This window comes from Protopterus annectens, chromosome 5.part1 (assembly GCF_019279795.1).
Source record: "Protopterus annectens isolate FY-2018-M chromosome 5.part1, PAN1.0, whole genome shotgun sequence".
In the NCBI taxonomy this organism is placed as follows: domain Eukaryota; kingdom Metazoa; phylum Chordata; order Ceratodontiformes; family Protopteridae; genus Protopterus; species Protopterus annectens.
In genome coordinates, this window is record NC_056736.1 from 206,800,916 (window position 1) to 206,828,088 (window position 27,173).

The following is a 27,173-nucleotide window of genomic DNA, read 5'->3' on the forward strand; positions in this document are numbered from 1 at the left end:
GATTTTATATGTGTACATATTTGTCAGGGACTTGTTTCGTGCTTATTTTACTAAAAATAAAAATTTATGTTGTGGGGGCTCAAACCATGGATGCCTGCTCTTCAGCCGACGTCTCTACCGCTACATTATTGCTTCTTGGCTTACTTTGCATATTTAGTTCTTATATGCTTTTCCACTGACTGCTAACTGTGGCTAAGCTACGGGCACGCCCGCGCAAAACGAAAGCGCACTCACGGGCAAACTTCTTTACGATTTAAAAAATATATAACATGTTCATTTATATATTTTATGTTCATAGTCTGTGGGGCATGTGTTGTGTTGTGTTTATTCGCATTTCCATGGCCTCTGTCGTGGGTGTTTACTTTGGGCACTTTTACTCTTCTAGGGGCGTGTCTGCTTGCAGGGCTCGGCCTACGGACACGCCCCCTACTGTCTTACACGGACCGTGTTAGCCTTAGGTGTGATTCAGCATGCCCTCATGCATATGCATGACATGCTGACGCCACACGTTAACTGCAGCCTCCGTGTAAGCCATGTATCTCTTACACGGAGGCTTTGTGAATCCTGCCCATTATTTATTCATGATATTTACCAAGTGATCTTGCTTTTTTGTCTTAAATTATATTTATTGACTAAATGTTAAACAGAAAATGCTGTAATGGTTTTGTAGTTATTGCATTTAGATAGACATGACTGCACTGAGTATACTAAAACAGAAGGCAGTGACAAAGCCATTAGTACTGCAAACATTGATACTAGTAAAAAGGTTGCTCTGGATGGGAAGTCCCCTGGCATAACAAATTAAATAATACAGGACAGGCTGAACAGTGTCCCCTTTTTCCTGCCAGCTTCTTGAAAGAAGTACTATGGAAGACAATTGGGTGAAAAGAGCTGTGCGAGTCTAGCCTAGAATCTATAGATTGGGACTCTTAAAACAATGACTTCTGAATTAGAAGATTCCATAACCAATATAATAAGAACTTTGACACACCTCTTAATGTCTGAGGAAGACTACTTAAGAATGATCATTGAGCTGAAAATATCTAGATGACTTTTGCCAAAAAAAGAAAAAACAAAAACAAAACTGACACAATAGTAGTATCTAGTACAATACCAGAAGCTACATCTTTCAAAATAACTGATTTTAACTTCTTGCTTTAGAAATGGAAGAATGTATAGATACCTACAAATAGCAGACCTCAAGGGCTGTCCTGACTTATTGCTATAAGAAGAAACAGACACAGGTTCTTATGTTTGTGGGCAAGCTCAACTGATCATCAAAGAGCTTATCTGAGACCCCACAATAGATATTGCAAGTGTACATGCAATCATGCAAATCTTTCATGAAGGTCGTGATGATATGAATTGTTTATCTAAAATACACAGAATGGAGAAGTTAGCACAAAGTATTAAGGTGACAGGCTGCTTTATATACTTCATGACATAATGTCTGATTCTTTCCATCTTCATTTTCTGGATTAACTCTGAATAGGTCATTTAACTAAGCCTGAAAAAAGATCTACATAGGTCAATGCTCTACCCCAGTTAACAAACACAAGTAAAAGTATGTAAAAGTCTTTGAGGTACAAAGTTGTCATGTTTCAACATGTGGATGATATTTTTTTTTTTTTTAGTGAGGCTTAGGGTTCTCTTTGTGCTCACATTGTTATTCATACACGTTCATATCTGGCTTTGTTCAGCTACATCATCCTGCTACATTTGCTTTATATAGCTATAGACAACTGTGGATGTTTGATATTTCAGACAATCATACTATCTGCATATTGCAGACTGAGAGCAACATATCCAGATTTTGGGATACACATTCCAGCTGCAGCAATACTTTGAACACATTTCGCAGTTTGGTTCTACTTGTAACATTCATTTCATTCTGTACTGACTACAGTATACTTTATTCAGTGGTTATTACTACTTTATTGGTGGATTCATAACTCTTTCTCAAACTCTCTCACTTGTTTTCATTTTACTATTCAGGATGGTACTTACTTCTAGGCTTTATTGACATGTTTTACCTGTAGTTATTACAATCCTTTCCAGCAGTCTCACTTCTGTCATGTTTCAGTATTTCAACAGGGATATATTTCACACATGTGATTTGATCATCTTCTGTAGCTGTTCTTTTCAGCCTGCTGCAGGTTGTGTACTATTATATTACAGGTGGGGCATCTTTATTTCAGACTTTATTTCAGACATTTTCATTTTTCTGTTTGGATTACAGACTGCAACACACTTTTGTAATCAAGCAATACTTGCAAACACTTTTACACTGTTACTTGCACATTTTATTACTTAGTGACTACACTGCACTCTTTTGCTAACTGTCATACTTTTATATTTCTTTACAGTTACTGGGAGTGGATTACTGACCTGCCTGGTGGCGCAACCGCACCAGCCTATCGCCATAGGCTCTGTGGTTCGCAGAACGGACACCTGCAGCTGTAATATAAATGAAGTAATATTGGAATACACATCTCCATAATATCAGCTAATTTAATTTCTTACATACATAATTAAATGTAACTTACTCAGTAGTGGGGCATTGGGCATTTGCCGGGCCTCCTTGATCCAAAGGTTCAATTGGTCCTGCTTGCATCTCTTCAGGTCCGCATGGTGGTGATGGACCTGCTCACCAGTCCTTGGAATCCCTGTGGCACTGGTGAGATCATGAGCCAACCGGTCTCATGCCTCAGCCCTATATGCTACCCACAGGACCTGGCCCTGCATGAGTTGGGCCTCATGATTGTGGACTAGGAGCCAGACCATGTATCTGGACTCCTCAATGCCCCACCTCTGTGCTCGAAAGCAACTACCCTCACCTACTCCTGACATTCTGGCTGCAAGTCAGTTCTACGATCATTTATGCTGTGTATTCCTGCCTATAGGGCTTATATATGCCATTTTTCCCGCACTTATCTGTGATTGGCCATTTTGGAATTGTATCAACTTCACAAAACCTGCTTTGTCATGCTCCACTTTCTATTCATTCCTATATATTTGCTATTACTGCATTTCTAAGCACAGCTGTCATGGCTTAGTGGTTCAGTACCTTGACTATGGTGCATGGTATCCTGGGTTCAAACCTGGCCACTGCTTTTTATATTTTATGACTGTCTAGACAGGCTAGGGGGTGTGTCTGTGTAAAGGCAGTTTTGTTACAGCTTGCTCAACGTTGCCCATCGGTTAGCTTGTTAGCGCTGTGTGCAGTTCCGCGCAAACGGGTTACGCTGGTTTACGCCTCATTTGGCTGTCAGCACGCATATTACGCTCAGCTCAGCTAGGGGCACACAGTTTCAGCGTGTTAAACCACTGCTCACCCACAGGCACTCATTTTGCACCTGTTAAACCACTGCTCACCTACGGGCAGATGCACTCACCTTGTTAAACTGTAGCTCAGCTATAGGCACATCTCGCATTTTTTATTGTTTTGTTATCTCACATTTCTTCAAAATAAATGGACTATTTCATTACATTTTACATAAAATATGATTTTATATGTGTACATATTTGTCAGGGACTTGTTTCGTGCTTATTTTACTAAAAATAAAAATTTATGTTGTGGGGGCTCAAACCATGGATGCCTGCTCTTCAGCCGACGTCTCTACCGCTACATTATTGCTTCTTGGCTTACTTTGCATATTTAGTTCTTATATGCTTTTCCACTGACTGCTAACTGTGGCTAAGCTACGGGCACGCCCGCGCAAACGAGCGCACTCACGGGCAAACTTCTTTACGATTTAAAAAAAATATATAACATGTTCATTTATATATTTTATGTTCATAGTCTGTGGGGGCATGTGTTGTGTTGTGTTTATTCACATTTCCATGGCCTCTGTCGTGGGTGTTTACTTTGGGCACTTTTACTCTTCTAGGGGCGTGTCCGCTTGCAGGGCTCGGCCTACGGACACGCCCCCTACTGTCTTACACGGACCGTGTTAGCCTTAGGTGTGATTCAGCATGCCCTCATGCATATGCATGACATGCTGACGTCACACCGTTTAACTGCAGCCTCCGTGTAAGCCATGTATCTCTTACACAGAGGCTTTGTGAATCCTGCCCATTATTTATTTATGATATTTACCAAGTGATCTTGCTTTTTTGTCTTAAATTATATTTATTGACTAAATGTTAGACAGAAAATGCTGTAATGGTTTTGTAGTTATTGCATTTAGATAGACATGACTGCACTGAGTATACTAAAACAGAAGGCAGTGACAAAGCCATTAGTACTGCAACCATTGATACTAGTAAAAAGGTTGCTCTGGATGGGAAGTCCCCTGGCATAACAAATTAAATAATACAGGACAGGCTGAACAGTGTCCCCTTTTTCCTGCCAGCTTCTTGAAAGAAGTACTATGGAAGACAATTGGGTGAAAAGAGCTGTGCGAGTCTAGCCTAGAATCTATAGATTGGGACTCTTAAAACAATGACTTCTGAATTAGAAGATTCCATAACCAATATAATAGGAACTTTGACACACCTCTTAATGTCTGAGGAAGACTACTTAAGAATGATCATTGAGCTGAAAATATCTAGATGACTTTTGCCAAAAAAAGAAAAAACAAAAACAAAACTGACACAATAGTAGTATCTAGTACAATACCAGAAGCTACATCTTTCAAAATAACTGATTTTAACTTCTTGCTTTAGAAATGGAAGAATGTATAGATACCTACAAATAGCAGACCTCAAGGGCTGTCCTGACTTATTGCTATAAGAAGAAACAGACACAGGTTCTTATGTTTGTGGGCAAGCTCAACTGATCATCAAAGAGCTTATCTGAGACCCCACAATAGATATTGCAAGTGTACATGCAATCATGCAAATCTTTCATGAAGGTCGTGATGATATGAATTGTTTATCTAAAATACACAGAATGGAGAAGTTAGCACAAAGTATTAAGGTGACAGGCTGCTTTATATACTTCATGACATAATGTCTGATTCTTTCCATCTTCATTTTCTGGATTAACTCTGAATAGGTCATTTAACTAAGCCTGAAAAAAGATCTACATAGGTCAATGCTCTACCCCAGTTAACAAACACAAGTAAAAGTATGTAAAAGTCTTTGAGGTACAAAGTTGTCATGTTTCAACATGTGGATGATATTTTTTTTTTTTTTAGTGAGGCTTAGGGTTCTCTTGTGCTCACATCACCAGAGATCTTTCTTAGCAAAATATTTAAAACTATAGGGGACTCTTAATGCTCTGTGTGTCAGGCAGAGATTTTCTCTAAAAAGATATATGATACAGAGAAGACAGAGTTATCTTAAGACACAATGCCCTTTACTGATCTTTCTGTGGAATCTTTTAATGTTTTCTAGTTGTACCAGATGGCATGTGAATGCATTGCACAGAACAGTGTACTAGTATGTAAGTGGTCTGATAGTTGCTAAAGAAAGTAAGACATTTACTGCTATGTCAAGGCCTTCAGCTTAATAGAGCATAATGAAGGTAGGACGTTTTCACCAAATACCAGAATGATGCATTTTTGAAAAAGGTCATATCCACTGTGTATTTGCATGCATTGCTAAGTGCTGTTTGATGGGTAGGCTGCAACACAGGTTCCAACCTGGATGTTGTTGTATTGTTATTCTGGCAGTTTAGAAGTATTTTAGATGGCAAATATTTATTGAAACAACATAGTTATGCCTGTTGACCAGAAAAAGAGTTTGTAAACCATTTTGTAAAATTCAGTCTGTCTGCTATGCATGTAAAAATGATTGATTAGGAGAATATACATAAGAGGGACAGACTATTTTTGTACATTTATCCCCCCATTATTTTTTGCTTTGTCCAAATTTCTTGGGCTAAGAGGTTGAGAGGTAAGATCAGATATCTTAATTCTGATCAGGTGAAAGGCCAGCCAGTAGGACCTGGATGGTCATATGGTGTGCTATTCTTCCTTTGTAATAGTATTATAGTAGCATCATGATCATAGAAAGCTTAGATGTAAGAATTAGATCTGAGGAAGTCTACAAGGACAAAATCTATCAATTAAATCATCTGGAGCCCTTCTCATTTTTGAAGAAGGGAATTTAGAACTGGACTGATTTTTTTTAATAAAAATAATTAGTGGAAGAGATTGCTTTGAGTATTAGGATTCTCAGTCCTGTATTGGGAATTTTGGTTTGCCCTAGTGCATACTCCCTGTATACAGCCAGGCTTCAGTGGAGAAAACTGGAATCTCCACCCACAGGTGAGATTTTATTGTCTGGGGAGGATTGTGGGTTAAAGACAATGCATTCAAATTTGCAGTCATCTGCATGTTGGGTGAGCCAAACACTACAGTCAGTTTTGCCATCTCAAAAAGTGCTGCAAGGAAGGAATGGTTGCAGTGCAGAGATTTGATAAATTTCATAAGGGAAAGAGGAAGGAAAACACAGTAGTCCTGAACACTAAACCTGTTTGAGATTTGTAGCCAGGGCTTCCTTCTTTAAAAGCAAGAATCATATTCCAACAACTCACTAGGTTTTATTTTGGACTTGGCAACATGCAATTCTTGAGAAAGTCAATGTACTTGAAGCATTTTACAATACTTCCAGTAAGTTTACTTGTTAAATTCAGCAGAAAATTAACCCATGGAAGCATTATATGTTACCCCTAAACAAACGAAACATTGAGTGTCTATTTCAGTGGGTGAAATAGCCTTGCCATAGATAACACATTGCAAAGACAGATTTAGATGTCACAAGATGAAGGGGCATAGGCCTAGTTCAGCAGAAGGTCAAGAAAATAATATTCTGGCAGAAATATTACATTTTACCTCTCTTGATGTCATGCAAAGACACAAGATCAAGTCAAATACATCATCAATCTCCTTCTCAGTGAAATTAACTAAAACACTATAAAGTAATTTGGCCTCATTTTTTTTCTGAATGACTTTGAACTATGGAAAAGAAGAGATGGCTAGTGTGGTATATGTGACCTGAAAAAAGGGAAGGGCTTCAGACAGCTTAAGAAAGTTGTTTTCTACTGAGTGATCCTACTACCTGCAGAATAAATCCTAAAGTTTATAAAAAAGTCATTTTGTTATCAGTCAAAGAGCAAAGAAGGCTACTGAGGGTAAAGGCCTGTCAAATAAGAAAGAAAAGAGAATAATAAAACAAGTGACTGACCAACATGGCAGCTAAAACTTCAAGAACTTTAATTTAAAAAAAAAATGGTAAGTGCTTTCATGCCACAGGCACTTCATCAGACCAAAAACACAAACACAATAATATATAGCCAGATTAACTATTAAGAGCACATGATTTCAATAAAGACTTTATAGAAGAGGTATTTTTTTTAGCAGACCAATTGCTGTTAGACCCTTTCTTGCCGTATCATGAGTGCTAATGGGCAAAGCCAAACTGCACATTCTCAGTCATAAAATGAAGTAAGCAAACAAAAAAAATCAATCAGTCCTTCGATAAGTAAACACATAACTAGGAGAATATACTGTATAAGGGAAATACTTTCTGTGTATTGGTGATGTGTTCCATCAGAATTATAATGAGGCAAGCATTTCTGTCTGAATTTCTCTCAAAAAATATTTGACAATGTCTTTGCCCACTTAGACCAGATATATTGTAGTAAACTTCTTAACTTGGCCATACATGATGTTTCTTTCTAGCTTACTTGTAACAAACTTTTTTTTAATGAATGTCTGTTTTCCTTAGTAACTTGGTATCAACAACTATTTTAATGGCTATATTTAAACTATACTCAGTACTTACGTATTATCGCAACCACATTTCGGAGGTGGCATACTTTACACTGTTTTCCATGAAACTATGTCTGTTAATGGAAGAAGGGTACAGTAAACTGTTAACCAATTTTGGGTCACACTGTATTACACATATGAACAGGAAACATAGCATATTTGCTGTTCGCAGGTAGTGCCCTTGGCCAAAGTACTCATGACTGCTGCTTTACAGTCGTCGTTAATGTTATGAAAAATTCCAATTCACCATAGTCTGAACAAGAGATGCACCACTTTTCAAAGGCTATGAAATGCATTACTTACTACTCCTTACAAGCAAATGTACTTGTTATGATTATTGCCGACCAAAACTCACCCCGTACACTCCTCAGTAGCTTACATTTTGTAAGATCAGAACTAGGAATGCAGGGTTTCTGACCCAGGGTAGGAGACTGGAGTGTGAATGTACGCTTTTTCTTCCTTACAGTTGCAATGTACAAACTGTAATTTATTGCCATGATTGCAAGTGCCATGTGTTAATTTTTCCCAATACTTCATTTGTTGTATGAAGTTTGTCTCCCACTCTGAGTAGTACACATTCAACAACATATTTTGCAGTAAAACAGCCATCATTCTTGACTGCGCTGACAAGGAGCAGGCATGTCGCTCGCATTATTCATGACCTGGTGTCGGTAAAAGATGCTATATACAAACAGAAATGTTCCCCTTATTCCTTTTCCAAACCCATTAACAATATCCCACAACAGCAGTTAACACTTTACAACAACCTTTTAGAGTTAACAGACATACTTTGAGTCAAACGTAGATTTACCGCATGTTGCAAATGTGGCTGAGATAATATGTAAGTACCCTTTCCTCTAGGCATTCAAAGGATAGGAGTATTAGATATAGTTATTTAGGGAAAAAAAGTTTGTATCTCACTGCCTTAATGTGATAATATTTACTTGAAGCTATTCAAGGGAAATAGATTTTGTGTGTTGTGCATCAGACAGCAGCGAAAAAGCATCATGACATCTGAATATAATATAAATGAAATGATTAGCATGAGTAACACCATTAAGCAAATTATATGAGTACTTAGCTGAAAGTGGAGTGACTTATTCACAGATAACGAAAAGGCTGTCAGGGAAAATATTAAAATATGAAGTGGTATGTGTATTGAAAAATGTGTATACTTGTCACTGAAGAGCACTACAAAGAATTTAAAATAATTCAGAAAAGCACAGAACACAAACAAATAAAAATTCATTGCTTTCAAAAGTCTATAATTTTTCTCTTAAGAAGCATTTTTGCTTTTGCTGTGCCAATGAATATGATATTTTTCTATTTTATTCTGGTGAAGTGGAAAACAGAAATGCCAGCTGCTTTACTTTTCCTGCATTCAAGTATTTTGACTTGTGAAAGTTATAGTATTTAATGTAATGTTACTGTGCATCATTTCTACATTTCAAATGAGTTTTAAAAGAGAAATCCTTAATAATTATTTTGAAAGATTCTGTTTTAAGCACATTTATTCCGAAGTTATACAACTACTTTTTAAATGCTTGCTTTAATACCTAAATAAACACGGGCAAACTTGTATAACAAGTACTTACATATTTTTTTTTCCTGCAAATGAGCCATAGTCTTATATTAATCAGTCTCAAATGAATTCAGTACTTGTAAATGTATTTTTTAAACTTCTACAGAATGTTTGGCATTATAAAGCAGCCGCTACCCTAAAACAAAACACGTGTAACACATATCTCACAAAGCCAGTGTGCCGAACAGTCACAGCCCTTAAGACTAAACAACACACCTGATACACTTGTAATAGGTGACTCAATCGTCAGGCACACTGATGTCCCGCTCACCAGGCTGAACAAGGAGAGGGTTACGGTGAGCAGCCTGTCAGGCGCTAGGATCCGCCACATAACACAAGCACTCAGGTCACTCCAAGGCAAGTACAAATATGACTCAGTCATTGTCCATGCTGGTGTGAATGACCTGAGATGTACCTCCCTGGACTACATGAAAGGAGACATAGAGGAGCTCTCTGAGCATGTAGCCCAGGCCGGTATGACCCTGACCTTGAGTAGTATCTTACCCTCACCAAGAATGATGCCACAATATGAAGACAAGATGATCAATTTCAAGAATTGGCTTAAGTACTGGTGTCTTTCAAAGGGGATCCAATGCCTGTCAGCTTGGGATGATATGCTCGACAAGCCACAATGCTTCGCTAGGGGTGGCTTGTACCTGTCACCCCTGGGCTTTTGGATATTGGCAAAGGCTCTTGCTACCCCCATAGTGCCTTTTTTAGGCAAGGCTCAAAAGACAAACCCACCTCCATAGGTATCAAAAGGGATAAGAAACTAAGAGTAATGCTACTCAATGCCAGAAGTCTAAACCTCAAGATGCACACACTCGAAACTCTCCTTAGCATGGAAAACATCGATATCTGTGCAGTAACAGAAACCTGGTTCAGAGCTCCCGAGAGCATGCCAGCACTACCAGGTTATACCTCATACAATGCTTTTCAGCCCCAAAACTTGGACCGAACCACAAAAGGAGGGGGAGTATCGATATTCATCAAAGATACCCACACCTCCAGGTTGGTGGCAAAGCACGAAGCATCAGAGACTATCCATGTGCAACTAACAGTGGGTAAAACTGCCTTCCAGTTTATAGCCTGCTACAGACCACCCTCCCAAACCCAGGAACCCCACTCGGCCTTCCTGAGAACACTGGAAAATATGAAGGTCTCTCCAAACACCATTATATTGGGTGACTTCAACTACCCAAACATAGACTGGGAGCATTACTCTAGCTCCAACACCCTAGCCCAAAGGTTCCTAGAATTTATAAACTCAAATGCTATGGAACAACTTGTTACCACTCCCACAAGAGGGGAAAACATACTGGACCTGATCATCACCAACATGGGGACTCTATACTCCAGACCAGAAGTGTATCCCTCACTGGTAAGATCAGACCATAAACTAATCTCATTGGATATTCACATCCCAAACCCACCCCTGCCCAGAAAACCAAAGTCAAAAACTTCTCTAAAGCAAATTTCACACTCCTCAAAACCGAGGTGGAATCCTTCAAAGCCCCCGGGCCTGTGGAAAATATGGCCCAGACTGCAGAATCCTTTATAAACGCATTCTATGAACACCTTCAGGAATGCATGGATCATGCGATCCCAAATAAAACCAAGACCCAATCCTCCAAAGGCAGACGTCCTGTCTGATGGACCCCAGCCATAAACAAACTATACAAAAGAAGGAGGAAGCTACAAAATGATGGAGCAAAATCCCAAAAAGGGAAGGCATCACTGATCAGTATTAGCAAAAAACTACGGGCACTCATAAAATTGTCTAAGGCCAGCTTCGAGAGAAAAATTGCACAGGACACTAAGGATAATCACAAGGCTTTCTTTAGTTATGTTAGGAACCTGGGTGGTAATTCCTAGATATGATCAGAATTAGTCCTAAATGACAAAAAATACACCGAACCCACAGACATTGCCAACATCCTAGCTGACAGGTTCAGTGCAAACCCTCCCCACCAAAAGGGCAAATATCTATCTCAGCAGAGTGCTGCCCCTGACATCTCAGATGCTCAGGTAAGAGCCGCCTCTCCAAAGCAAAAACACAGCATCAATGGGACCAGACAGTGTCCCGGCTGCGTCCTACATGAACTCCAAGAAGAGCTAAACCCAAACATAAAATTACTGTTCAATCTCAGCCTTACTACAGGATATGTGCCCAAAGAGTGGCGTACAGCAACAGTGGTCCCTCTCCATAAAGGTGGTGCCTCAACAGATCCTGGAAACTATCGCCCCATAAGTCTGACTAGCTTTGTCTGCAAAGCTATGGAAAGGATCATCATGGACCTCATAAATAAAGATATTGGGGACCTACAGACACTAGATCCTACCCAGTTTGGCTTTGTTAAGGGCAGATCCTGCCTCTTAAACCTGGTTGATTTCTTTGAAACAGTCACCAAGGCCATTGACAAGGGGAAGATGGTCCACACAGCCTATCTGGACCTCGCAAAAGCCTTCGATACAATACCCCACTCGGGCATTATAGATAAGCTCACCAGCTTAAATATAAACCCCTATGTCACTAGATGGATTGCAAACTGGCTCAAGGACAGAACCCACATGGTTAGAATTGCTGGAGCCATGACAGACTCCAAACCAGTTACAAGTGGTGTCCCACAAGGCTCAGTCCTGGGACCTCTCTTGTTCGGTATATATTTCTCGGAGGTACAGGCCAACATGGAAGGACTGTGGCTGACCAAGTTCGCAGATGACTGCAAACTGGGTGCCATAATCGACTGTCCAGCCGACACAAGCATCCTCCAAAAGGGCCTCATAGAAACAGACAACTGGTGCCAGAGCCATGGCCTCAAGCTAAATGCCAAAACGTGTATAGTCATCCCCTTTGGCAAAAACAAAGTGCCCACAAATTACCACATAGGTGGTAATCCATTAAGTACAGAAGAAGTAATTAGGGACCTGGGGACCCAAGTTGATAGCAATCTCTCATTTGACAACCACGTGGCCAAAGTGGTTAGAAAACATTTTATATAGCCCACCTAATCATGAAGGGATTCACATCTAGATCAGGGAGGTCATCGTGCCTCTTTACTCATCCCTCATCAGGCCCATAATTGAGTACAATGCCCTTTTGGGATGTACCTTACCAGACACCTGCAGCAACTGGAAAGACCTCAAAAGTACCTCACCAAGAAGATCAAAGGGCTCAAACAGATGCCATATGCTGCCCGGTTAAAGAAACTCCAGCTCTACTCAGTGGCATACCACCTGTTCAGAGGCGATCTGTGCCTGACGTATAAAGCCATGTCCAACCCGGAATTAATGGACATGCTGCACCTCAGAAAATCCAAATCCCATCGAGCTACATGCTCGAGAGACTTGAACCTCAGCACTGAAATAAATAGGAAATGCTGGAGGGACAGATTCATAACCCAGAGGCTCCCTTCACTTTGGAATAAAATCCCAGTCCAGGTTAGGCAGAGTCCCTCATCGACTCTCTTCAAGAGGAATCTTGATGAGTGGATGGGAGATTGTAGGTTTACCCGGGTATCACTTCTGTGTCACTGTTAGACAGAGGCACAGTATACTAACCTCGAAAAAGGGCATAGCAAAATAAATTTTAAATGGGTGGCGAAAGCCAAACACATTCTGGCTACGCTTATAAATGCCCTAGGGCAGATAGCCTAGTATGAACCTATGCACCTATGAACCTATACCTTTCTAAGCAGGACTTCAATAATTGTTAAATGAATCTTAAAACTGTATTAGAAAATGAAATTGTTTGCAGGAAATTTTAATCAGAAAAATAGTTAATAATTAAGTATATGCTATTATTCAGACAAAAAAAAAATGTTTATTGGAGTATACCAGGAGGGTCAAATTCATAAATGTTACTATTAGGTGTACAAAAGGAGAACATCTCAGTATAACATTTTTGAATCTACAGATAACCCTACCACAGTGTTTTTGCATAAAAATGTACAGCACTGCAGTGAGCTGTCTCTCTTACCACGATGCATGCTAATGTAGCAGTCTAGGTGAGAGGCATGTGCCAAATGGCCATGAGCTTCTCCCTGGAACTGCCTGTGATAAGGTATTCATGCAGCTAAGCAATTCAGACAATTTCTAGATTTGTAAAGTAGCATGGCCACTTGTGGCTGCTAGCAACAATGAACACAGGTAAAAGGACATATTTATCCATCTCATTAGAGGTACAGGTTGAGGAGATGGTCATGGTCATGGCTATTTGGGACTTCTCTGTAAGTTAGGCACAAATCGACCCTTAGTAGTCTGTAGGAGATATAATACAGTGATAGAACCTTCAATCTGTCTGCATAGGACTTGTTTATACCATGTATCTTCTTTGTAATAAGACTTGTTTATACTATGTATATTCTTTGTGATACAACTCAGGGGTTAGTCCTGCTATTGCAGATGTGTGGTGAGGTACATGCATAAGGGTGCATTGTACTTAATTATCGGTATGATGAGGACTGAGAACAATGGAATTATAATCTCCTTTGATGTGGATGGCCTGCCCATACTTAGGAGTTATGCTATGTACAAGGGATGTGGTCACATGCTGGTGGAAGTTCTGCTTACTATATACCTAAGTACCCACGTCACATTACACTCAGTCTAATCATAGGGCTGTGCTGTCTATATTGGAATTAGCTTGTGTATTTTACTTTCAAAAAGAGAATAATTATGCTTTCTGTTGATCCAGTGTGTCTCCATGGCTCTGGCAACAATCATTTGTGTGTGTTAACACTTTCTGCAGTATATCAATAACGATCATGGATTCGGTGATTGTCCACAATTTGCAATCTTCCACAAAGTTAGTCAGACAAAGGCTGTCTAAGTTTGTGTGGACTTTTGAGAATTAAATACTGAACAGGAAAGGGCCTAGTATAGAACCCTGAGGTATGACCCTGGTCACTGGACTCTTGCTAGAAGTGAATTCACACACTTCGACAGTACATGTCCTCTCTATGATCCATATGTCTACCCACTTGGTGACATAAATGTTTATGCCCTCCTGAGACAGTTTCTTTGTAATACCTGAGTGTGGATTTGGGTGAAATGCCTTGGCCAGGTCAAGGTAGGTGGAATGGATAGTTTTTGCCACATGCATGCCCTTGGTGACCTTCTTGAAGAAGTCAACCAGATTTAACAGACATAATGTAGCCTGAACAAAGCAATAATGGCTTGGGTACACAGATGTGAAATTAACTTTATCCTTTATGATAAGGTCCATGATGATTCTTGGTCTGCCTCACAGATGCAGAGAGTTAGGGTTATGGGTCTATAAGTCCTTGGATCTAGTAACATTCCCTCCTTGTTCAGATGGATGACTGCTGCTGTGCACCATTTTGCCAGAACATAGGCTATCTCAGAACATAGGCACTCTGGGAGCTATGTTTAGGTAGGGATCCAACTGTGTCTGCTAGTTCAGGTTTTAAGTGATTGAAAAAACAACCTTGGATGTTGTCAGGGCTAATTGATTTCATGCATATAGGCTTGAGAGTGCACGTAGGAGCTGCTGTCTTGAGAAAAAAAGTTAAGTAATGTGTGTGTATGCTTTGGCTAATGGCCAGTGGTGATGGGGGCCGGTGAGGTTTGATCCAAACTCTCAGCTAGCTGATTGTCTATTTTCTCCAGCTGAGTATGGGCAGTGGCATACACAAACACTTCTATACTTAGTTGTGTACTTGCCTTACCATTTCATACTTATTTAAAAAATGATTTGTGGCAACACCTCCAAATACAACCTTGGGTATGCATTATATGCCACACAGTGGTACGTTTCACACAGTCATACAACTCAACCTATGTCATGTTATTACATCAATTGCATATCATATGCTTATATTTCTTTCATTGGAAAGATGTGTGTGAGCACCCTGAAACTATATATGGATACTTAACAAATGAGGTGGATGTGGCACTTGCAGAACAATTCCTGACATAAATGTTGCTGGGGACCACCTCAATAATCTTTGGGATTAGCAACACAATTGTACATAAAATTAATTTCACAAGGTTTCAATTGAATCAACACTTATATGTTTGTATATAACAGCATTGCAAAATGTGGATGAAACAAGACTTATGTGCTGATGTAATCAGTATGACGTTATGTTGATGTATGTGACAGGTCATTTCTTGATGGTAGGTATACATATGCACACATGTGCCATACTGCAAGTGTCATTGTGATGTTTGAATGAGAACTGCGTAGAATGTTGATATGCTCCACTACAAAAACAGTCTTACTAAGCCAACAATATACATAGTATCATCTCATGTCAACAGTTCTCAGGAAGCATATTACTACACATAAAACGAAAACAAGCGAAAAGCCACCAACTGCAAATCCACGAATAATTTGTTATTAAATTTTAAATTAAATATTAATATTATTTCGATTTTATATATGTATTGTATAACATGTGAATTATTTATTAAGTATCTATTCCGCATAACAAACATAATTTGATTTAATTTTTCTTTTCTTTACTTTTTATTCTATTTCCACATTTTTACTAACTAGGCATGCGCAATTTTTAGAATGACTGTTTTGCGGGCTTTTTCAAATGTATAGGAAGTTATAAAAGGAAGTGATGTAATATGGAGGTTGTCTGATGAAGTTTATACTAATTAAACGAAAGCGCTTACAGTTCGTTATCGTATTTTATATTTTGATTGTTATTTTAATAAATTATTTGTGGATTTGTAGTTGGTGGCTTTTCGCTTGTTTTAGTTTTAGTTTGGTTCGTTTGAATATGTCGCATATTACTACACATGTTATGAAAGGAACATGTAATCAAGTGGCAACAGTGGCCATCAGTACATTACCTCACATCAGAGTTTGTAATACCTTTTTATAGGTCTACTATATCCAAAATAGCACATGATGATGACAGAAACATTGACATCTTGAAAGTTCGTAGTGTCATAGAACATAGGACATAGAACAAACTAAAAAGCACAGCTTTCTAAACTGTATGTGTTCCTTCTATTGCAATTTATCCACACTTCAAATTTGTTTTTAAAACTATCCGCTTTTAAAAAAGTAAACTGCTCCTTATTTCAAGTATTACTACAGGGCAGATGAGCATACACACAGGTTAGTCTTTCTGGCTGTAGTAACTTACTTTGACCACCAGTCAGCAACACAATGCCAGCAGTCTACCACATCCCTTGCTGTTTTAACTAATAGTACCAATAGCTTTTAGTTTAATGTTGTTTTAACTCTCAGTAGTTCCAGTACATGCAGGTTTAATGTTGCCAGCCACACTCTAGAGTGTTGCTTAACCCCTAGTACAGCTTCTGTTCCCTTTGTCTCCTGTTTTTAAACTTATATCTGCAACATTTCCATCTCTGGCTTGCTCAAATTCCCTCTTCAGCTCTGATTTTCACAGTTGTTTCCTTTCGAATTGTTTCAGTGCTGTTTCACACTGTTGACCTGACCCTGTCAGTACTGGTTCCAACCAGCTAGGCCACTGTGATATCCATCTCCAGTCTCTGTTCCAACCCCTCCCCCAGTTTCTTTCACTTTCTTTTCTTTCCAACACCTCCCCCTGACTCTTTAACTTTACCTTCCTTCCTGTGGCACCATCTTTTACCTCTCTAAACCACTCTGATCCTTTCCCTATACCACTACTAGAATATCTCTTCCCGCTTGCATACTTTCGTCTGAATTTACCTTATACTCCACTGATTGTTTTTCACTGATGACCTTGATTCTTCCTTTTCTTGGCTCTGCTCGCTCTGTTCGCCCTATGAGCTCACACTGCTCCAATACCCTACCCCCAAAGCCCACACACCCCAATACCCCTACACTTATACTTAGCTAGCCACTCCCACCACTTCCACCACCCAGTCCAAACTACCCATCATACCCCTAAAATATCCTCCCACAGTTCACCCATTATAGTAAGCCTACCTTTCAGAGTTTTCTGCCAAATACAACTTATCCTGCTAAACTACTAAACAATTAACCTAAACCATAATCTCTTACTCAAACTTCACAACTTAACTCACCCCCTACTTCTACTCTAATAACCAACATCATGACCCTCAAATTGCTATCCTTATTTACTCAAATAATACTTCTAATTACCTTAACTTACCTAAATTATATCACCCAACCTACTAATGCAAACCACTCCCCCACATTTCACACCACTACCCCATCCTCTACAAGGTACAAATCTACTGTTACTCATATATCTCCCAGTCTCTACCCCCTCAACACTAGCATGCTCTTCCCCTATAGACTCCTACCTAACTCTAAAAACACTGTTCCCAACTACACTAGTCTAATGTTCACAAAACTCTCTACCTGTATACTACACCCCAAACAATCCAAATACCTCATCCATCATCTTATCTCTATCCTTCTCTCCGGGGACATTCACCTGAACCCAGGCCACTCTATCACACTGCATCCAACCCCCCAAGCAACAGGCAAACCCCTCCACTTCTCAGCTCTAAATGCTCAGAGCCTATGTAACAAAATTCCAAACCTTCATCCCTGGCTTTTACTTAACCAGCCCAATATTCTGTCCATCTCAGAAACCATCTCAGAAGCCTCACATACAAGATTCTGAAATAACTCCTCCCAACTACTATATGTTAAGGAATAACAGAAAACAAAAAGAGAGGTGGTGTAGCACTCCTTTAGTCAACATCCCTCTTAGTCACCCCCTATACCAAACCCTTTAACAAATTTGGCAAGGCAGAAATAATACCAGCCCTACTTCACCTAAACAAGCATAAACTCATATTTGTTCTCTCCCTCTATATTCCCACTGGTGACAATATCTCATCCCTTGAAGATATTCTCTCCTGGCTCTCTAACAACATTACCCGTGAAACCATAATCCTGGGGGACATGAACATAAACTGGGTCACAATCCAATCTCACATTAACTCGCTCAATATTAACTTATATAACTTTACACAACTAATCAATTCCACTACCAGGCCTTCCAAGAACTCCATCACCGGAACTACAATAGACTGGATTCTAGTATCCCTTCCTCACTATATCTCTGATAGTGGTATTCTCCCAGACCCACTAGCTGACCATTTCCCCACTTTTGCCCACCATCTCCCCTCTTCTGTACAACTAACTTACACCTATATTTCCACTTCAATGCTGAAACTTTCTCAAATGCACTAAAAAGCACAAACTGGAACCCATTAAAAACTCTTTCCCTAGATAATGCTCTATCCTACTTTAACTCTACTTTCACAAACCTGCTCAACTCCTTTGCCTCTCTAAAAACAAAACTTATAAAAAGTAACCCTGTACCCTGGTTAACCAAAAACACCTTAGCTACTATGCGACTCCGTGACAAAGCCCGGAAACATTACCATAAAATAGAACCACTATCGCCCTAAACAAATATAAAACACCACGAAATAAAGTAAAAAAAATATTACCTTAGACCGCAAAGCCTATTTCTCCACTCTCCAAACCAACCACACCATCAATCCCAACTATTTTGGAAAGGAATCTCATCTCTCCTCAACCCAGGAAAAAAAGAAAACTCTTGCCCCATCCCAGATGCCTCTGACATGGACTTGGCCACCCAATTCAACTCTTTCTTCATAGAGTCCATAAGCAAGCTAACATCATCCTTCACCAACACCTCTACAACCCCTCCTCAGTGTGCTCCCTTCCTTCCCTAGCATCCCTTGCCCCCAACCTCCACCTTTCTCTAGCAAACCCATCTCTATATCCACCATAAAAAAAACTTCTCCTAAAATTAAAACCTGGTTCCAATGCCCCTGATGAAATGAAATTCCCTCCTATGTCCTAAAAGTAGCCACAGATGCCATTGCTCTCCCTATCAGCATACTAATTAATCAGTCTATTTCAGAAAACCAGTTCCCCCAACTCTGGAAGAAGGCTTTTATTATTTCTCTCCATAAAGGTGGCAATAATAATGACATCCCAAAATTTCGCCCTATTGCCATCTTATCCCCTATTTCTAATCTACTTGAAAAGTGTGTACACCAATAACTCTTACCCTACTTCATCAATAATCAGCTTCTTACCCCCACACAACATGGCTTTTGACCAGGTCATAGTACCTCCACTGTCCTCCTCTCCTTCCTAGAAACAATCAACAAAGCCCGTGACTCTGGCCACTTTGTATCCACTCTTTTCCTCAACCTCTCTAAGGAATTTGACACTATTTCCCACAACCTCCTTCTTACCAAGCTCTCAGAACTTAACCTATCCCATTCCTCTACCCAGTGGTTCTCAAGCTATCTCACAAGCAGGCAACAAGCAGTTAAATGGAAAAAAAGCTACCTCACCCTTCCTTAATACATCTACAGGCATCCCACAAGGTTCCATTCTAGGCCCCTTACTATTCAACATATTCATAAATTATTTCTTCCAAGCCATTCCTAACTCCAGTCTCATCCAATATGCCGATGATTCTACTATAATGTTTTCCTCTCCTTCCATCACAACTCTAAACAATCTAACACAAGTCACCTTCTCTTCTACTGAACAGTGGATGTTCGACAACCATCTAGCCCTTAATGCAACCAAAACAAAACTTATGTTATTCAATGCATCCAAAACCTATTCCCTAGACAAACAATCCTTCATAATCACCAGCAATAATAATGACCCCCTAGAACTAGTCTCTGGCACAGAATTACTAGGAATTATCATTGACAATCAACTAAAATTTGATAAGCATCTATAAGCAACTATAAACAAAAAAACCCATAAAAAATTAGGTATGCTTTACCACCACAGTTGCTTTAACTCTCCCACCACCAGGATTACATTAGCTAATACATACCTCATCCCATCCCTTTTATATGGTGCATCTATCCTAAACAGCCTACAATCTTCCCTCAAAACAGAACTCTCATCTTGTTATAACAAAATATGCAAATTTGCGGCAGGTCATAGAGCCTCTTCTCACCACTGTAATTCCCTTCACCAACTAAGTTGGCTAGAATTACCAAACTTCCTCACATATACCCAGCTCGGAATCCAAGCACACAAACTCATTCATAACCTGTCTCTCTGCCCCCCCCCCCAGCAAATACCTTTGAAATGCATAAACCAGATAGACTCCTAAGATCCAATTCCCAAAACTTAATTAAATTGCATAAACCAGCACATCCTGCTGGAATCAATTGATGTCCTTCTCTCTTGCATGCTTCTGGAACTCTCTCCCTTCTCCCATCAGCACCACCAGCAGTCTCTCCTTGTTTAAAATCTCACTGCACTCACACCTTACTTCAGAATGGAAATGCTCTTGCTCTCATCCAACTTAATTCTATCACACTTTCTTCCTAACTTTCCAAACTTTGTTGCCTGTCACTACCTCCTAAAATTTTACATCCTTACCTCATTGTAATTCCCTAAAAAAAAAAAAAAAAACTACTACTTATTGAATTAACCCGATGTAATTTTCCTAATGAAAATTTTTTATTTCTGTATTATGTAACATCTATTTGAATTGTGCAATATGGGTTTGTACTATACAAAACATGTATTTAACATTTAATTGAAATGTATATTATGGATTTGTGCTCTTTTTGTTCTATGCATTTGTATTTCTTTGAAGCTTTTCTCCTCAGGACTCCATTGAAAATGGGCTCCTTGTAGCCCAATGGACTATCATGGAAAACAAACTGCGAATAAATGAAATAAAAATAAATTACTAGGTTAATGACTAATATCACATAAAATCTTAGCCATAATTATAGCATTGAAACCAAAATCAGTATATCAATATGATGGAAGACAGTAAGCGTCACTCGTCCAGTCCAGATAAATCAGATGAACAGTTGTGGGTTCAGTTCAAGCAGCTTTATTATACATAAACACAACCAGACTGAGGCTTAGTAACTTAAACTTAAATAAACTTATAAACAGACTGGCTGCTACACTCATACATGTTAACTCTCTGGCTGTTCTCTCAAAATGGCACTGCTGCCTGCATGTGCTCACTATTTATATGCACGTGCTTACACTTGGTAATGCTTCTTAAAGTTGCAACACATTCTCTGTTCTACATCTGCCCTCTTTGAGAAATAGGTCATACACTAAATGAAAGCATTCACTGAAATGCAATTACACAGAAATGATCCTTTCACATACAGTTATGCAGAACTAATTATTTGACAGGCAATCATACAAAACTAAACACATATAAAACAATCATGTCTAAGTTGCTGTGTATTTTACACTAGGTCTAGAAATATGACCTGATTGTGTAACATAAAAATCAGAATTGGATCGAGCAATGGGACTGTCTTCAAGGAATGTTCAACTCTGAGGAACTCATCAGGAATGGAATAGGTACTGAGACGTGTTCTTCAAGGGTCTATATTAAAAGATCGAAACACATCGAACGCTAATACCTGAAACCACACAATATCGAATGTAAGGAACAGCGATGTTATTCCCAGGGGAAAAAAATAGCTGCTCCAAAAAAAAAAAAAAAATCCAAAGACACAATAAAGTGGGGGGGGGGCTTCACCCCACCACACCACCCGGTGTGGGGGGATGTACCTCCACACACCCCCTACTTAAATATACCAACTTTGAGATCAAACCACAGTGGAAGAAATGGCAAAGCCCCAACAACGGCTCTGTGATTTTTTTTCCCCTGGAAAAAAAAAAAAATCACTGTTCCGTACCTTTGATACTGTGTGCTTTTGAATATTAGCGTTCGATTAAAGAGTGTTCACTTTTTTGGAGTTTTGATCTTCTGATATAGACCCGTTCTTCAGTATGAACATTGTCTGGGTTGCTCTGACGTCTAGAGTCTGTATCACAGGTACAATGCAGCGATATCAATTCAGACACCAAAAAAAGATGCCTGCAGTTTCTCCTGTATTCTATACCCTCAGATTCCACTAAGTAGGATCTTGGCTCAGCACATATACTTCTCACTTGATCAATTTGATCAAAGCCTTTCACCATTTGCATCCTCATTGTCTCTCCTTCTTTCAATGGATGAAAAAAATCTGCTCATTTTATCATAGCTGGACTTCTGAAAGGAAAGCTTTTTAAAGAGTTGGGCATTGATTGCTCTGGTGTTTTTAGCATTAGGCACCCACAAACTAGAACTGATAGGCAAGGTTGTTCTGGTTTGCCTAGATAGAAGAATCTAGTCCAAGTAGGTTGTCATGGAATATATTTCTGAGATTAAGTTAAAGCAGATATCGGTATGTTTTTACATCTCTAGTAATTCGTTTGCATGGGTCACTATGAGTTATTCGAACTTTTCAAAGTTCGAATGTCATAAGGTCGGCACCATATGATCAAACTTTGAAAAGTTCGAAGGTTAAAAACAATGGCTCTGTATGGCACAGAATGGGAAAATTTCCCTTTTCTGCACTGAAGTGCTATCTCTGAGTTGGTATATTTAAGTAGGGGGTGGTGCAGGGGGCTTGTTCCCCCTGCTCAGAGCATTCAGGTAAGTTTTTTTTATTTTTTATTGTTTTTGAAGTTTCAAACTTTGCTCATATGTTGTCGAACATATGAGGTTCGAAGTTTTGAAACTTCGAATATATAATATAGACCCGCTTTGCACTCTGTACTTCATGTTCAGCTAGGCCATCAGACTGTGGGTCCTTTGGACTGCTAGTCATATGAATAAAATCCCACTATTTTGTAAATTTCTGAAATAATTGACTGGTAAACTGGGTTCTGTTGTACTGACAAAAAAACAAAACTAGTGAAAACAAAAAAGAGGGCGGATTTGTAGAACTAAACTCCTTTATTGGTTTGACCAATAAAGGAGTTTAGTTCTACAAATCCGCTCTCTTTTTTGTTTAAACTGGGTTCTGTTGTTAGAAATAACTTTGTGTGGCCTACCATGGACTGAGAAATGATGTTTCAACTTAGTAATAACAGTACTGGATGTTAGGTTAGGTAGCAAATCAATCTCAACCAAGTTCGAATAAGAGTCTACCAACACAAAGTAATGCTAATTGTTTCACTCAAATATGTCAGTGGCTACTGTTGACCAAGGTAGCTCAGGAATCTGGCTTAGCTGAAGTGGTTCTTTTTGCAAATGCAGGTTAAGTACTATTGCATACTGAACAAGATGAAAGCACTTTATCAATATCTTTTGACAGAGAAGACTAAAATACTAGTCCTCTCGCCCTTCTTTTAGTAGCTTCAGAACCTAGGTGACCATGATGCAAAATCTGAATATATTCATGTTGTAAGGAAGTAGGAACAATAACTTTAGGATATTTCAAAATGATACCATCTTCCATCAGCATCTCATCACATTTCTCTAAATTTATGTTTCGAGCACTCAGGGTCCTCTCTTGATTCAGCCAGTACAACAATATGGTGGTTTCCCCTTCTCCTCCATATACTGCAGTGCATACACAAATTAAAGCTCTCTTTCAATGGCTTTTGACCCTGCTAAGTTAAGCAAAATAAATGCCCTCTGACATGCATGTTTGTCAGAAAATGCTCCTTGTATGAAAATATTGTATTCCTGATCAAATACTCTCCAGTTCTATGCAATATTATGTTCAAACACAAGTGGACTGGGTCTGTGAAATGCCTCTGCCATATCAACACACAGTAGTGAAGGTGCTTGAAATTCTCTAAGAAAAAAGACATACATATATGTGTGTGTGTGTGTGTGTGTGTGTGTGTGTGTGTGTGTGTGTGTGTGCATGTATATATATATATATATATATATATATATATATATATATATATATATATATATATGACAGAGCTTTATGGCAGAACTTGTAATTATGCCCAATAGCACAACAGAAATTGCACATTGCTTAATAAGTCTGTGTAGCACAAGAAAACTTTAAAATCACTGTACTTTGCGAAACCACCTTTTATCAGTGTAAGAACTTTTTTGAAATGACTGTACTTTGCAAATGAACTGTACATAGTGCAAGAAACGTAGAGTAAGAAACACTTTGAAATAAATGTACTTTGCAAATGAACTCTATATAGCACAAGAAACCTTCAAAATGGCTGTGCTTTGCGAAATAACTCTGTACAGTGAAATGGCGGCACTCTGAGAATAAATGTACACATCACAAGAACCTTTTTTAAAATAGCTGTACTTTGTACTTTGCAAAATAACTGTACTTTGCACACAGTAAACTCTTTAAAATAATTGCACTGTAATAAAGCACACACTGCAAACACTTTGCACACACTGAGATCCTTTAAACAGCTCTGGTTATGCTTTGAATGGCTTCAGTCAATGAGAAATAGTAGGTTATGCCAAAACATGGTCATTTACTAAAAACATGCAGTTGCCTTGCTTTTCTAAGCTTATTTTGCCTTTTTATTGTGCCTGTTAGGCCCATTTGACCTCTTATCTTGCTAATTATACTTTTCATGTGCTCATTTTACGTTAAACATGCTTATTATGCAAACTGAAGGTAATTCTGAACCCATATAAGTTTTCTGATATTTTCTTCAAATATCCTGGTTTTGAACACTTTGTTTAATTAATAATGCATTTTGTGTCTTTCATTTGATTAATAATACTTTTTGTGTTACTCGGATTAATAATGCATTTTGTGCTTTACAAATGCTTCTTATCATTTTCTTTGCTAAATAAATCATGTGTGCAAGTTTTGGTTACCTGAAGTTCATTTCTGGCCCCTTTTAACTGTTTGAGCACAATATCACCCAACCTGCTCAATATGCCTTCACTGTCAACTCTGCACCTCATGGCTTGAAGAAGTTGCACTCTTAGATCTGGTTCTGACACCTTGTATTTCATCTGGTCAGGATAAAACAGAAAACAGTTGTGAGTTCAGTTCAATCAGCTTTATTATACACAAACACATCAAGATTGAGGCTTATTAACTTAAATAAACTTATAAACAGACTGACTACTACATTCATACATGTTAACACTCTGGCTGTGCTATCAAAATGACACTGCTGCTTGCATGTGCTCACTATTTATATGCACATGCCTATACTTGGAAATGCTTCTTAAAGTTACAACACATGCTCTTTTCTACATTTAGGGTATGTGTGTGTGTGTGTGTGTGTGTGTGTGTGTGTGTGTGTGTGTGTGTGTGTGTGTGTGTGTGTGCGTGCGTGTGTGCGTGTGTGTGTGTGTGTGTGTGTGTGTGTGTGTGTGTGTGTATTAGTCTGACTGCATTACCTACCGACTCTGTCCATATGTGACATGTGCACCACCCCATGACAAAATTAACCATCACACATCCAGTGGTCTGGAGATGGCTGTCAGATGCTCACGAAAGGGCTCTGCTTCATGATGTGTGTATGCATCTTTAAGATGAGGGCATCCTCCAGTCCTCTGCAGGAAGGATGTTATGTGGGCAGGGGGAAAAGGACACGCTATATTCATGAGGCTATATTAAAGGTTCTCATAAGTGATAGCTAAATAATAAGACATTCCAAAGATCATACACTGTCTTGATGTACCAACAACACACACAGCAGTTGACTGGGTCTGATTTAAACATTAATCCTGATTAGTTATATAGCCTGGATACCATACAGTGTAAGATTAGCACCACCATATATGTCTGTCTTTAACACTGTGCAGTTTATAGAGGATGATAGCATCACTGTACACTGAGAAAAAATGTAGGGAGGTGTGTCTGAGATAAATGTGGAGTTACATATCTGTGTAAAATTATCTCCAAAATATTATTTGAATGGACACACTCTCATGTTGACTGGTATCAGGTTAAAACCCCTATCTTGTTACAGAAGCTGAAGAACACAGTACCTGACTCTAGTACCACAGCACATGTTTCGCTTAAATAGTGTCAGATTACACCTTATAGTGGCTGACATCTTAAATGTATGTTAAAGAGATGCTTGGAGGAGTGTCTGACATAACTATTGGCTCACAAGCTGATCTAAAATTGTCAGCACGCTTATTGTTGAATGAGCACGCACACACACACACACACACACACACACACACACACACACACACACACACACACACACACACACACGCAAAAACCACAAACACCAGTTTACTATATTTAGATTAGAACTCCAGCCTAAATATGTACACAACACAGTGCTTCACTCAAATGCCACAGCATAAGTCTGGCTTTTAAAGTGCCAGACAACAGTTTATAGCTGATGACATCAGTAGTGCCTCGTGAGAAGAAGGTGGTAGTAGGAGTCTGACACATATGTTATAAAATGGTCTCCAGAATGTGAACAAACTGAACACAAACACCAGTTGAGTGCAGTGTGACTAGAAACACTACCCACCTATTTACAGGACAGAGTACTTAATGCAAGCACCACAGCACATGTACAGCTTTCATAGTGTCAGACAACACTTCGAAGCCAAAGACATCAGCAGTGTATGTTTGGGAGATGTCAGGAGTCTGTATGAATTGGCTGTGTAGGCATGTGCAACTGTAAAAAAAAATTGATCTCCATGACACTTTATTGTTAGCACTAGGATACAGATTCATACATTTCTGACTACACAAACTCACACACTAATTGACTGCAGTGAGAGTAGAACCCCTGCTTAACTAGTTATACAAGCTAGAGAATGTAGTATTTAATGCTAGGGCCATGGCATAAGTCCATCTTTTACACTGTTGCTGGACACTTTATAGTGGATGACATTATTGTATGTTTGGGGGGGAGCTGTTGGGAGGCCTGTATGAAATGACTGTGTAGACATGTACAAATGTAAAAAACAAACTGTTTTCCATGACACCTTATTGCTGACACTAATATATGGATTAATGTTCTTCTGTTTAACCACACATTGACTTCATTGAGATTAAAACCCCATCCTAACTAATTACACAAGCTAAAAAAACACAGGCCTTAACACAAACACCACAACCCAAGTGTAACTTGTAAACTGTTGCTGGATACCTTA